General features: G+C 40.9%; 1 protein-coding gene across 1 annotated transcript in view; it reads left to right on the top strand.

Annotated features, from left to right (window-relative positions):
* The window catches only part of LOC114921856 (zinc finger protein 469), a 225,333-nt gene that overhangs the window by 110,300 nt on the left and 101,613 nt on the right, over nucleotides 1-13,420 (top strand). The window contains exon 4 of the mRNA XM_065957405.1: nucleotides 13,070-13,119. The gene's annotated coding sequence lies outside the window, so the exon portion shown is untranslated. The remainder of the gene's footprint in view (nucleotides 1-13,069; nucleotides 13,120-13,420) is intronic.

Consider the following 13,420-nt stretch of genomic DNA (forward strand, 5'->3'; position numbering starts at 1 on the left):
GTGTGTGAATGCATACAAACACTTGTGATGAGAGTGGTATTAAGATCTGCAGGAATGAACACACAGCGATACAACACCACAGCTTCCCCAGACTAAACTCTCCTGGTGTGTTCGCTTGGGGGCAACAACACTCTCAGGAGATAACAACATCAATGCAGATGTGGTTGCAGGGTGTGTGTGTGCACTCCCACCTCAGTCTGCAGGAGTCTAGACTCTCTGACAGCAAAGTTGTGGAACGGCCAATCAACGTCGCAGATGAAAGCGGTGGATATATAAGGGGGGGGGGAGAGACAAGGTCAAACAAGAGATTAAAGAAATAAGGGCGAAAAAGAAAACTCCTGGAAGAAAAGAAGGAGCGCTGTGGTGAGGCCAATGAGGCATGCAGCGACTGGCCACATTACGTATGCGCTAAAGATTATCTGTCTTGGAATGATTATCGACTTCCCTGTAGATATTCAAATGGGGATTCAGTGTGGTTTGGGTATGATGATGTGAGCGGTGAAACCAGAGAGATGGCTATCCAGCAGGGACATGCCTTTCAAGCAACAAGAGAAAAACATTTGACAACTGAATTAAAGGGCTTTGGTCGTCTCAGAGGACAGCATGATGAACATACTGGAGGCCAGCGGCCCACTCAACTACACTGACTCCTCCCCCTATTGTTCTGAAAAGTTTTGTTTTGTGGGAGCTGTCAGAGCGACTTCGTGCAGGTTTTGGAAAGTGTTCAAATCTGGGACCACATGCCTGACAGACATTAAACCACATCTGATAACTCAATGCATATCTGTTTAATAGCAGGAAATATTGTAACAGGCTCGTGCGTATGGATTCTATATGGATGAGAGTGTTTTTCCCTCTCTCTGCCTCTTTGTGACCGATGCACAAACACAAGTTTAACCTTTCTCTCGACATGTTTTGCTCACTTAAAAGGCTTTACCGCCTGCTTGTGACTCACACACTTGGAGAGAATGAAGGATTCTGTCTCGTGTGTGTGGAGTAATGACGCAGTCCAGCCAACTGTTGCTCAATTCATAGAAATGTTTCTTTCCGGCCTCTTTGGGTTCATATTTGCAGGCAGAGGACGTTTTCTTTGGCACTGGATTGCAATGCTATGATGTTTTTTTTAGTGTGTGTGTGTGTGTGTGTGTGTGTGTGTGTGTGTGTGTGTGTGTGTGTGTGTGTGTGTGTGTGTGTGTGTGTCGTGTGTGTGTGTGTGTGTGTGGTGTGTGTGTGTGTGTGTGTGTGTGTGGGTGTGTGTGTGTGTGTGTGTGTGTGTGTGTCTGTGTGGGTATGTGCGTGTGTGTTGTTGTCGTGTTGTGAGTGTGTGTGTGTGTGTGTGTCTGTGTGTGTGTGTGTGTCTGTGTGTCTGTGTGTGTCTGTGTGTCTGTGTGTGTGTGTGGGTATGTGCGTGTGTGTGTGTGTCTGTGTGTGGGTATGTGCGTGTGTCTGTGTGTCTGTGTGTGTGTGTGTGTGTGTGTGTGTGTGTGTGTGTGTGTGTGTGTGTGTGTGTGTGTGTGTGTGTCTGTGTGGGTATGTGCGTGTGTGTGTGTGTCTGTGTGTGTGTGTGTGTGTCTGTGTGTCTGTGTGTCTGTGTGTGCGTGTGTGTGTCTGTGTGTGTGTGTGTGTGTGTGTGTGTGTGTGTGTGTGTGTGCGCATGTCTGTGTGTGTGTGTGTGTGTGTGTGTGTGTGTCTGTGTGTGTGGGTATGTGCGTGTGTCTGTGTGTGTGTGTGTGTGTGTGTGTGTGTCTTGTGTGTTGTGTGTGTGTCTGTGTGTGTGGGTATGTGCGTGTGTCTGTGTGTGTGTGTGTGTGTCTGTGTGTGTGTGTGTGTTGTGTGTGTGTGCGCATGTCTGTGTGTGTGTGTGTGTGTGTGTGTGTGTGTGTGTGTGTGTGTGTCTGTGTGTGTGTTGAGTGTGTGGGTATGTGCGTGTGTCTGTGTGTGTGTGTGTGTGTGTGTGTGTGTGTGTGTGTGTGTGTGCGCATGTTGGTCTGTGTGTGTGTGTGTGTGTGTGTGTGTGTGTGTGTGTGTGTGTGTGTGTGTGTGCGCATGTCTGTGTGTGTGTGTGTGTGTGTGTGTGTGGTGTGTGTGTGTGTGTGTGTGTGTGTGTGTGCGCGTGTCTGTGTGTGTGTGTGTGTGTGTGTGTGTGTGTGTGTGTGTGTGTGTGTGTGTTGTGTGTGTGTGTGTGTGTGTGTGTGTGTGTGTGTGTTTTCAGGCCTTTAGAGATTCATCTGTTTGTGAGACTAAATATCTCCACTCGTCTCTCTGGCTCATACGTAGAGCTCAGTCATTTAGAAGCTGAGTGTAACACATCCCACCTGTTCAGGTGCACTTCTTGTTTTTTGGGGATTAGTTAGTAAAGCTGCTGATGCACTCAGAAGGACTGACCGATCCAGAGTCAACAGCATTAGTATTTCTGTTCCGCGTCTGGCCTGAGCAGTGAAGCAGTCTGTGTTTCTGATTTTGTCTGTGTGGTTTGTGTGTTTGTGTCTGGACAACAGCAGGGCCTGGAGACTCTGAGCGTGATAGAGAGGTTAACCAAAAGCACAGCCAGAGGGCTGGAGTCTGGCTTTGTGGTCTGGACTGTTGTGATGGTTTGTATTATCTGGACTCAGAGCCTGAAAGCTCATGAGACGCAGCCGTACCTTCGAGGGGGGGGGGGGGGGGGGGGGGGAGTTGTTTGTGATGTGTCTGAGAGCCACCAGAAGAACATTAAAAAAGAAACATTAATGAACGTCTGGAGCTGCAGAGACGGAGGTCTGTTTCCTCTTTACACAATAAGTAGAAACACAGAAAAAAAAGTCCTGCAGTGGTGTGAATGTGCTCAAGAAGGAAAGAGCATCACACTGTCTGAATTAACTGTGTAATGAGATGTGTGTGTGGTGAACGTTCCAGGAGAGTATTGGAACAGTGTGAGTCTGCAATCAGTGATTTTAACTGGCTCACACATGGACGCCGATGCTACAGAAAGGTCATGGCTGTGTCTCACTGAGGGAACACCTTTAGGCCATTAAGAGCCTCTCCAGACGGTCCTGAGTCACTGCTGGTTCATTTAAAAAGGATAAAAGTAACTATTCATAATGAGTCAAACATATCTGGCTCTGCTTGGGGTGAGACTTTTAGTCTGATGTGAGTTGTTTGGGAAAGTCCGTAAAAAATGTGTTGCTAGTGAAGCTTTTGATATGTGCCCTCATATGCATTCTATGTGATCCAGCCTCTGTTTCATTGGCTTGATTATACAGGTTCTGCTTTGTGATCAGGATCAGAGAGAACAGAGGGAGGGCGTGACTGAAACAACCGGCAGGGTGGATGAGAAGTGGGGACATCTGGTGTGGTTGTTTATTTACCCAGTGAGGAAGTGACAAAACTGTTTTCTTTCATCTGTGAGCTTTATTTGTTCAATCAATACTTTAATTCCAGTCGTCTTTCTTTGAACCAATCTTTCCCTTTTTTTTCCTATTTCAGTGTATTTTTTTGTGAGCACAGATGCTGTAACATCTGCAGTTGTATATTTAACATGCTGTACATTACAACTCAGATAGTCTTTTGTAATCTTTAAATAAATCCTGTTTCCTAGAAGAATAATGAGTAAGTGTACATACACAATGCAGGACTGTCAAACCTGAATCCTGGCTTTGGGTTACATTTGGGGAACAAAACAGTTAAGGTTAGGAAAAGACCGTCTTCCATGGCGAGGTTTGTGTCTTATCAAATTGCCTATTTTGGTAGAAAAACAAAACTTAAAGGCAGAATGTGCGACATTTCACACGTTAATACAGCTCTCTCTCTCTGCAGGGGTGGAGCCGCGATTTTAAAAGTGCAGGTGTTCTAATGTTAGTATATTAGCACCCTCTACCAAATCAACACATTCTGTTTAATGTCCAATAACTGATGTTAGCTGACACATCATACAACAAGACAAAGTTACAAAAGATAATGAGACACTAACTTTATGAACATCCATTGTGAGTAACCCAGTTAGCTCTAAAAAAACAGATTCAAAACTGATCTTTGTGATGCTTTTATTTTGCTTTTCTTATTGCCTTATGCCTCAGTCTCTTCTTCATATAAAATGTGCTTTTATTTTGAAAAACAAAGGGGACTTCCACTACATCGTAAAGTTACAGGAGTAAATAAATACAGCTAAAAGAACAAGAGGAGAAAATGTTACACGTTGTTTTGTGAGGTGGATTTATCTTAAAAACATGTTTGGGTGACTAACTCTCTTTCAGAAGGATGCTACATGTAGCATGTATCCATGTGTTAGCTCTGAGCTCTGACTCAGTGATGAGTGACAGGAGGATTAAACGTAACTTTACCGTGCTTCAACTGTAACCGAACAGCTATGATTGGATTAATTGTCACTTAATAAATCTTACTTGACCAATAGGTTTTCGCGCCTGTGTCTCTGACTCATGGCGGTCTACAATGAGTGAGAAGTGTGATGTCACCAGCTGTGTTGTTGTCAGGCCTGTGTTTACATCATGTTTACATTAATGGGACGGCCTTGTGTGTTAAGCTGTTTTAGTCAGTAGAGAAAAGAAGAATAACAGCCTACTCACTGCCTGGATGTCATGTAAGTGTGTTTAGATCTCGGTCATTCCGTGTCAGTTTATGTGCAATATGAAGCTACGAGCTAACCAAAATGTGCTAACATTAGCATGCTAATACAACAATACAGGCCACGGGAAATTGCTGCTTGAGCAAAGTATAATTTTGTCCGCTGCTTGCTCTTAATGGTGCTTAATTATAGTATATTCTAATTCATAACTCCTTGGTGAGAACACAAGAGGAGAAGTGTTGAAGGTGTCGCCCAAACAGCAGTTTGTTTTTGTTTAATGCTTGTGGCACATTCTTCCCTTAATACATATTATGGATGTTCAGTTTTGAAAAAAAAGTAAACTTTCAAGTATGTAAATTAATCTTTTCTATATATGTAGAAAAGTATCTTTGGTCAGTAACAATGTTTATGCTGTTGTAAATGAGTTTTATATCAGAATGATTTCCTCAGACGGGGCTGCTTAATGAATCTATTTATGTTGGTGATGAGTCATCGACTTGAAACGTCACCTGAATTCATTTTGGTAAAGAGACATAATTATCAACCACAGGCTGTCAGTCAGATATTGCGGTAAAGGTGTTTACAGTAAGTGATGGGTGTGCCTTTAGTTTTAATAACCTCTATTCAGTTGTCACATTAAACCATGTCAGCACGTGAGAAAAGGTTTTCCTTATTCACTTGATATCATCTATTGTCTGTTTGCTTAGCACGGTGCTACAGGGCGAAAACACTAAAGTCTAAACAGCTCACAGTTCACAGACAGACCTTTACGTTAGGGGTAGTAGTCGTAAAAGTTTCAAAAGGCCCTGAAGGTGATATCAGACTTTATCTTTTAGAATCAAGGCCTCCAAAGCGGTCATGGATGTGTACAACCAAACAGAGAGGACACACATGTGCTACTGTTGACACTAAATTGTGTATCTTTGTAAGCAGACATGTCCACAAACACATTTTGGGTTGTACTTGCACATCTGTACAGACCTTGGTTAAAAAGGAAAGATTACCTAATTTAACATTATTTTTGCCTTGGCCAAACCCAAAACGGTTAACTATGTCTTAGCCTGGTTCCAGACGTCTGAATCACCTCAGGTTTGTTTCACAGCCCTCTCGATGGAGCTCATTATCAACTGTAAATAAGTTCTGTCAGAAATGACCCACTACGCTCTGCCAATGAAAGGCGTCTGATCCAACCTTCACAACAGGGTCCTAAGTCTCTGACTAGACTCTTCTCCTCTGTCGCCCCCCGGTGGTGGAATGAACTTCCAAACTCCATGTGATCTGCAGAGTCCCTCTGCACCTTTAAGAAAAAGCTAAAGACCCAGCTCTTTATGAATACCTACTAACTTAATGATGATGGTCTCCATATTATTGATGATGATGATGGTAATGACGATGGTTTTTGTTTGATAACGACGACTTATAAGATGGTTTCTATACTGATTAGAGCTCTCGAGAACTGCCCTCAATGTTGTGCTTTGCCTCTGGTCACTTCCTGTCAGCACCTGTGTGTCCAATCAGACTCAAAGCTGATCGTTTGCTCTTACTCACATTGTTCCCTTTTTTCTAGATCCTTGCTTGTGTTGTTCTTACTCTCTGATGTACGTCGCTTTGGAGAAAAGAGTCTGCTGAATTGTAGAAATTGTAGAAATTGTAGACTACAAATAATCAAGTAATTGTTGATAAAAAAAAAAAATGTATGAGTAAAAATGATTAAAAACAGATTTCAATTCAAAGCTAACAAGGTCCATATAGCTATCCTAACAAAAATCTTTTTTTTTTCAATTGTGAAAAGTGAAGTTGAGATCGACAAAGCTGTTAACTTGATTTTAGCCATCACAACAGAAATGTTAACTCCTAAGTATGTTCTTTAATCCATGTTGAAAAATGTAAACTAAACTACAAGAACTTTAGAAATGATTGAAAAAGACTCCGGTGGGATGGATATATCACACGCTACTGGATGGTTAAGGAGCTCAAGCGCTGTCTATCTTTTTCAACACATTGTCCTGATGAGTAAACCAAATTAAATAAATCAGCGGGCTAGGATTATTCATCATAAACAGCTTGGCAAAAACATGGAAATTGCATGTCTACTTTTTTTCTTCAGGCTTTGTTTGCTGCAGGCGTTTTGAGTTATGACAGTTAGGAAAGCACAGGTGGGCTTAATAACACAACTGATGGCTGTGTGTTGCAATGTGGAGTCCTAGTTCATCATGTCAGTGAGCCAGCGTTCACAAAGCCAGGGCCCTGACACTGACACACCCACACGATGAATTGACATTATTAATGTTACTTTTCACACCTGCTCTCGTCCTGCTCTGGTTTTTGTAAGAATGATTGCTGTAAAATAAAAAGGCATCAAGTCACATGATCCTGTTGTGGTGGGAAAACCTGATGGTGGCATTATCTCTTCTTCACATGATGTATGAGCCTCAGAGTTCATGCTCTCTCTGAATGAGAGTGTTTGTGTTTCCTCACAGAATCATAAATCTCGTACAACAAATGAGACAAAGAGACAAGAGCAATTAGACTCTTCTGAATAGAGCGGTAATCCAAATCTTCTTTGCATGATATCAGCCCAGTGAAAAACGTGTGCAGCTGTTCCTCCGCCTGTTGATCTGTTCTTCTTTTTCTTTCTTTTTTTTTCTTGCCTTGGTTCCACATATCTGAGCTGCAGCATGATCCCTGACAGTCCCCCTGGTTCTCACAGCGACTGTTTAGATTGAACATGGAACTATTTGGCCTTCAGAATGCAGCCACACTCATGCAGGGCTATCCCCCTGCCGAATTCATCCAGAGATGTTTACCTTCGCACTCTTAACAGGCTGGGGTGGTCCCAGAGCACAGGGGCTTAATGGGCATGCTTTGTGAGTGCTCAGCTGTGTATATACGCTGATGTAAACTGGAAAACACAAAAGTGCGGAGGCGTGATTTCAAGTTCATACATCTGTACATGATCCCCCCCAAAAAACAATCACAATTAAAGGGATACATCACCCGTTCAAACATGAATCTGTGTTGACTTTGGGTCATATATGTAGAAATGTGAAATACATTTTGAAGTTGGAGCCTTCTTGGCCGAGAAAAGGCAGAAAGTGTCTTTTTGGCTCATGTGGATGAAAGACACCAAATCCCAGAATGCACAGCACTGCAGGCCACTCCCACTAAGGTCCTCTAGTTGAGAATCAGAAATACTTTATTAATCCCAGAGGAAAATTCAATCGATACAGTTTCTCCAAAATATACAGTATAGCAGGAGAAAACATTTACAGACTTCAACACATAAGTCAGTTTCCTCAACTGATTCAGAGATTTCTTCCAGAAGTCTGAGTCCAGAGACAAACAGTGAGAGCACCAACACTACCAGTCCATCCCAGCTCGAGCCGGCCCCGCCTCCTCGTCCTCACCGACAGGCAGGCCTTCTGTCTCTGCTGCTGAGCTGGCTGCGGCCGGCGACGACTTAACTATATTTATTATATTTATATTTTTTCTTCCATTATCAGCTTTCTCCATAGAGCCTGTTAGCATAGCTTCCAAGCAATATGGTGGACGTTAAGTTTGGATTCTGGGAGTGAGTTCCCACCCACTGATCTGTGATTGGTCTGTAGCTTCAGTGGTCGAGGAGGAACTAGCGTTAAAGTTTCACCCCGCTAACCACAACAGCTTCCAGTGACGCAAAAATCATCATTTAGCGTCACTGGAAGCTCCTTTACAGACTCAGAAATACAAAGATTTCACATCTCAGGGGAAAATGAGGGCGGGATGCACGAGCATTCAAAAACACTACCAGGTTTCTAATGATCCAAAGATTAATGCTAATGGGTGAAGTATCCCTTTAAATCAAAGGTTAAATTAAAAAATGACATGAATGATATTAGTGTGCCATTTTCTACATTCCTGTGCAGAGATAGTTCTATATCATATGTAAACTTTGGTATGTGATACAATATGTGTTCCAGATGTTGGAGATATCCTTTTGAACATGAACAAAACCTTTTCTTTAGTGAGTGTTGGCTTGTATTCCTGTGAAGGTATGCGAGTCTGCTTCACTAAATATTTTGATGTACTTTGGTGATTTCCCTTCTTACTGCACAGTCATTTTTATGCATGATGCACAATCAGTTGGTGTATTTGTTTAATACATTATAGTTACGTATTATGTGTGTTGTTAGCATGTCTGCTCATTATTTGTTAGTCACCTTGTTTATTGTCCTAGTGCGTCTTGACAAAAACAAGATTTTCCTGGTCTAATAAAGGGTTGAATAAAGAAAGATATTTAAAATCCACCTTTAAAGTCTTTACATGTGATTTTTTGATCCAGCAGATGTCGCCCTTCAGCACCAGCATGAAACCAAAACAACTGGCGCTGCATTGTTGTGTTAGCATGCTAATGCTAGCGATCTTTATTATGCTGGTATCTTCACACTGCATGTAAATTTACCTGAAATGAGCGTGATCTAGAAACACAGTTAAGCAGTGAGTACAGTATGTTATTCTTCTTTTCTCTAGTCCCTCAATTAAACAACTTTTATACGAGAGGGGAGGAGTCAGCCGGCCGTCCCGGCGATGTAAACAAAGTGAAGATAGGACTCTGAAAACTCTGAAAACATCACAGACAGTGGGACTCGGGTGTTACACCCATTGTAGACAGTCATGACTCACACAGTTATTTTCAGAGGATAGACTTGATTTATATTATATTTAAGTGTGAAAAATCACATAGAAAGACTTTAAAGATATCCTGTAATGGTCTGATAATGTTGAAACTTTTTTTTGTTCCTGCACTTGAACATCAGAATGTGTTTCTAAAATCTTTAAACTTAAATCTTTTTGTTGTTTACGCTCGTTTCTAAAGCAAAACCAGATATGACCCTGCAGAGGTTCTGAAATGAAGTTTTTAATTGAGAGATAAACCGGAGACCAGCTGTAGCTTGGAAACATGGGAACATGCTGTGGTTAACTCAGGATACATGTATTTGAGAGATGTTGGAAACTTTTCAGAGTTCTATTTCAGTTGAAATGATCTAAATCTAAATCTTTGCCCTCCGATCTTGTTGCTACTCAGTGGCAGTGTTTTTTTGTTCATGTCTTATATAAAGTAGAGTTTTGCACACATTGCATGTCTGGCTTTGATTTTTCCCTAAAATCTGAATGTCTGCTCTGCTAGCAGTAGGGACTTATGATGTGTCCTACATTGGTGAATGATGAGCTCTTTTGTCGAGTCTCATTTGGGGTTGATGCAGCCGAGTGAATCATGGGAACAAAGTGGTGATGCCCAATCTTATTCAGCAAACACTGACAGAAAGGCAGTCTTTGCTGAGCTCACCTACACCCACCAATGACATGTGAAGTATTTAATGAATACCACGGACACAAACACACACGCACACACACACACACACACACACACATGGCTGTTTAGAATAAGCAGTCTTGTAAGTTTCCACAGACACAACTCAAATCAGTCCATTACTCATGGTGCTCTTTCTCTGCTAACTTCTTTTGTTCTTCTCTTTTTCTCTTATTGTCTTTAACTCTCTTCAGGTTGAGGCCACATGTGCTTTGGCGGAGCTTTGAACCTGTGTAGGATTAAGCGTGTCTGTCTGGCTGAATTCAACTGAAACAGGGCATTGTGTTCCTCGGGCATTTGACTGTCTTTGCTCTTTTTTCCATTCAAAATGTTCGAGAAAACAAAAATGTATGCAGTTTAAACAAAACATGAATGGAGTCAAAACAATGTTATTACATTTGCAAACAAGTTTTCATCTACCAGAATGGAGAACATTACATTATGGAGGTGTAAGGAGAAATATCTTCATGTTTCAAAAGGCAGATGTGCTTGCACTCTTGATACATTTACATAACAATGTCTTCAGTTCAACATGGTGGAGGAATGGGATTTCATTCTAGTGCCTGGGACCAGAGACACTGTCAGGGATTTTGGACCCCTTTAAAAGAAATACTAGTGGACACCATCGGGACGACACAGTCTGATGGTTGTGGCTGGGGAGCTTTGAGTCTTATTTAATCTTGAAAATAAGTATAATCAGAATCAGAATCAGAATCAGAATCAGAATCAGAATCTGGGTTTATGGCCAAGTACATTTACACATAAAGGAATTTGACTTGGTGTATTGGTGCTAAAGAATGAACAAGGAAATAAAGCAGAACTAGAAACAACTTAAATAATACAGAATAAGTAAAAATTGTAAAATATAAAATATAAAAAAAAAAAATAAAAAAAAAATAAAAAAGATTAAAAAGAATTCAATAAAATAGAATAAAAAATAAAAAATAAAAAATAAAAAAATAAAAAAACACACAAAGTAGTATACAGTAGTATGTTGCCTTTACAGTTAGGCTGAATTCAGTAAATTGTAGTTTAGGAAGGAAACAAAATATAAACAGTTATATTTGAAGATATTACACTACACCTGCACTCCTCACTCTCGTTTCAGTGGGATTTAAGAAGCATCATTCCATGTCATGTCTTTGGAGGGGTGTAAGCTGGACAACAGAAAGGCTCTTTGGCCGCCATGTTTTTTAAATACAAGAAAAGAGAGGGAAAGGAAATAGAAACTGTTTTTCAGAACATTTAAAAAAAAAATGCTTTTATAGGTGATCACAGATAAATAATTGAAAATGACTTCATTGTGTTAGTGTCATAGGTCCTCTGGAATCATCAGAATTGATCCATTCCTTTCTGGCCCCTGTATTTGACAAAGTGCAAGGGATAACCAATTAGAGGTCATTTCCTCTGTCTGTTCCTCTGCTCCCATAATGAAGCTCTGAGTCATCAAACCACTAATGCCTGACACACTTCATCAGGGCTCATAGGGGTTGGTGACACACAATTATAGAGCTCAGTATCATCAGTGTAACAGTGAAAATTGTTGCCATGTCTCCTGATGATATCCGGCACATTAAGAGTCACTGCTGTGCATAAATTTGAAAGCAATACTTTGAAATCTATTTCTTTTTTCTGCTCTTTTATTAATCGAGCTGTCTCAATGTTTCTGATTTGTTTAAAGCAGATGTGTATGCAAGTCTACTAATTTAGAGTGGTTTTTCTCACAACAACCTAAATGAATTTGAATTTGAATGTATTTATTTTAATAGGGACAATGCAATTTAACATAATTTCAATACAAAGCATGAAACTGATGTGCTGCATAAAGAGTATACAGCTATTGCTAATTTCCAACTCTGTGAGTCATGACTGTCTACAATGGGTGTAACACTCGAGTCCCACTGTCTGTGATGTTTTCAGAGTTTTCAGAGTCCTATCTTCACTTTGTTTACATCGCCAGGACGGCCGGCTGACTCCTCCCCTCGTGTATAAAAGTTGTTTAATTGAGGGACTAGAGAAAAGAAGAATAACATACTGTACTCACTGCTTAACTGTGTTTCTAGATCACGCTCATTTCAGGTCAATTTACATGCAGTGTGAAGATACCAGCATAATAAAGATCGCTAGCATTAGCATGCTAACACAACAATGCAGCGCGAGTTGTTTTGGTTTCATGCTGGTGCTCAAGGGCGACATCTGCTGGATTAAAAAAATCACATATGAAGCCTTTAAGGCTGAGATTTATTTTATTTCAGGTGGGTAATGTGTTCCAGAGTTTACAGCCTTTGATGGAGAAGGCTGATTGACCAAACGTAGATCTACCATGTTGTACGCTACAGTTCCCACTCACAGTGCTTCTTGTTACCCTGTTTCTGTCCTGTCTTTGAACGCATCTGGAGAGAGGTTCAGGGGCCAGATTGTTGATACATTTAAAAACAAGTTTGAGGAAACATAAATGCATAAAGCTCTCAAAACTGAGTAGATTGTGTTTTTTTCAGTATGTGACAGCGATGCCACCGGACAGGTTTTTTGTCCATTATTTTCAGGGCCTGGTTGTATAGTGATGAGAGGTTTCTGATTGGAGAGGGTGAAGCTTGTGACCAAACTGTCATACAGTTTGAGAAATGAGTGAAAATCATTGAATGCAATGTTTGCATGAATTTGAATGCTTTGAACGCCGCCCCCTCGGCCTGTCTGTCCGTTCAAACTTCATAGATGCAATTTGTAAAAGTCTGCATCATTTCCATTTGTCAGTTGTTTATGTAGTAATCCAACTTCTCTTTAACAATGGTGCTGGGTTCAGCCCCACCGAGCTGGAAAATATAGTCCAAATCCAGCTCCTCTGTGAAATTCTTTCCAGGCGGTGAAAGAATGCATTTGTTGGTATCGATAAAGATAAACAATCAACATCATGACGAAAGAAATTACAATAGAAATAAAAATCACTGTAGAGGAAGTTTAGACAATCTTCTCTCTTGATTTTTTTTAAAATTCCAGTCCCGACTGTGGAAAAACTGCTCCAATATCAAATGGCGAATCAAACAACAATAGAGTTAACAAAATAACCTCAGAAATACCCCTGATTCCTTTTTTCCAAAACCACAGATTGACATTTTATGAGTTATATTTACTAAAAATCTGCTCTTTTTTTTCTTTTCAAGGTTCATATTCATTTCACACAAAGGCTGACCAACAGATGACGCCACCGCCAGTAAGTATGACCCACACTGGTCTGATCCTGTTGTTTATGAATGCTGCCTGACTCACAAAGAAACAATCCAAGCTATAAGTCAAAGGGAGGAACAGCGTGACACAGCCTGATGTTGAATCACTTTATATTTGTTTTATTCATCTAGTTTTGAGATGCCCCAGTGTTTGGTGTAAACATTACCACCAGGGGTTAAAATGTGTCTGCATCCCACACGTTAACGCCCGGCCCTGACCACGGCCAATAGGGGATAATGCACGGTTGACTCTTGGCCCCCGCCCTGTCAGATGTAAATCTTGTTTTT

This window comes from Labrus bergylta, chromosome 7 (genome assembly GCF_963930695.1).
Source record: "Labrus bergylta chromosome 7, fLabBer1.1, whole genome shotgun sequence".
Lineage (NCBI taxonomy): Eukaryota > Metazoa > Chordata > Actinopteri > Labriformes > Labridae > Labrus > Labrus bergylta.